This window comes from Arachis ipaensis, chromosome B09 (assembly GCF_000816755.2).
Source record: "Arachis ipaensis cultivar K30076 chromosome B09, Araip1.1, whole genome shotgun sequence".
NCBI classification, from domain to species: domain Eukaryota; kingdom Viridiplantae; phylum Streptophyta; class Magnoliopsida; order Fabales; family Fabaceae; genus Arachis; species Arachis ipaensis.
The window spans coordinates 133,451,292-133,453,344 of record NC_029793.2 but is presented as its reverse complement, the minus strand read 5'-3'; positions in this window follow the sequence as shown (position 1 = coordinate 133,453,344).

Here is a 2,053-nt window from a genome sequence, read left to right as displayed (position 1 = left end):
ACGTTCCTTTCTTTTTTTTTTTTCTTTTTTCTTTTTTTTTTAAAAATTCGATATTTTTATGAATCAAAACAATTAACTTGTCAAATTCGTCTTCTATATATGTATATATTATATTGAAGAGTGCTAGGAGTCAATAATTTTTGTAATTTATAGTCATTAAGTAGTCATTAATATTTTTAATGGTGTGAAATTTTATCCAATAATATGAGATTACTCATTTTTCTTTTACTAGTTACATGCTAGCCAAAATTTAATAAAGTTGCTGCCCTAGACTTTTCTATAATTTATATGTTCCACAAAGAAATTATGTATTTTATAATTTGATCTTATATGTGTGTATTGTAGACTATATACAAAAACCATATATATAGCAATTATTTGAATTCTCTTTTCTACTAAACTTGAAAGTAATAGTATAATAAGAAATTAAATAGGTTAGGTCTAATTCAATTCCGTTTGGAAAAAATTTTCTACTACTTACAAAGACTATTAAGCTCTTATTTTTTTTGGCAAAGTAAAACTTTATATATAGGAATGAGTTATTAAATTTAGGGTGAATACCCCATTCGGTCCTGACAATTATCTCGAAAGGACAACGAGATTTTCAATCCAATTTGGCCTCTCATCTTTTTTTTGGACAGATTAGTCCCTATGCAAAAAAAATAACATTAACTTTTTTTTGGCACATAAACTTCGTTATCCTTTCGAAATAATTGTCAAGGATGGAGTTGTATTTTTTTTTATCGGGGCTGTTTTGGATTTTTTTTTTTTATATTTTACTCTTTTTATTTTCCTAATTAGACCATGCATAATGGAGCTGCAATCTCAACGTCATCTAGGTCAAATGTGTATGGAAGGAGAAAACTGTTAAAAAAAAAGATCTTACTACTATTTATTGGAAGGTGGGAGGAAAGTGGAAGAGATGCATGACGCATGTGATGTGTCGTTTATACTTGTGTTCCGATAAAAGTATAAACCCTAACAGTGACGGAACTTAGTTCAGGCAAGGGGGTTATAGGCTCCAAACTTTTTATAAAAAATTTAGTAGTACTTTTTTCATATAACTTTTACAATATCAACACCTGTAGATAGTTCTTCTACTTTAATGAATCACGAAGAAAGTGAGATATAACCTTCAAAAGTTCAAAAAGTTACATCTGATGACTTTAATCTTAACTTTTTGGAACGAGATCTTGAAAAACGGCTTTAAATTTGACAATATCACCCAAACCAGAGAGATGAGATTAGACGAGCTTATCTTAAATGGGGTATATTAAAAATATTTTGACAATTATTTTTTATTTGCCCCCCAAAATTTTATTTCAAGTTCCGACCCTAACACTTTTGGGTTGCCAACTAAGTAAACCGTCGGTATCAACATGGATTTCAGGTATTCTATCATTTCTATGTCACATTAAAACATATGGTAAAGATTTAAAATGTATTTGATTTTGTTTTTAGAATTTGTTTGAAATATTAGGAATTAAAATTCATTCAAAAATTAAATTTTTTTTTGTTTTGAAATAACTAAAAATAAATAATTTAAATTCTTTTGAGAATTTTAATTCTCATTTTCTTTTGATTTGTAAATTAAACCAAAAGAGTTATACTAATTCCAGAATGTTCGTTATCATTTTGAAGTATACTAATAATCAGCGAGTTCAGCTCTTCACTTTTTGTTGACACCAATATTAATTAATTGTTTATTTTACAAACATGATTGCGGTATCCACAATAATCGATTGCTTTAATTTATTAGCAAAGTATGATAATTACATAAACTTATTTTTCACTTATCATGGAGTATGATGTATTGATCCACTAAATAATCCATAGTATCATCAAACAGATTAAACTTTTTCCACTACGTACTGTGAGCACATGATTCATTCAATTATGCAAGCTCCTATATACTGTTTATTATATTTGCATTGATAAGCAATTATTTATATAAATTGTCAATGAATTATAATTCAAATAATATAGTCTTTTTATATTTATTTAGATGTTGTGAATTTAAATCCCAATTCTAATTTTAAAAAAATTATTCACA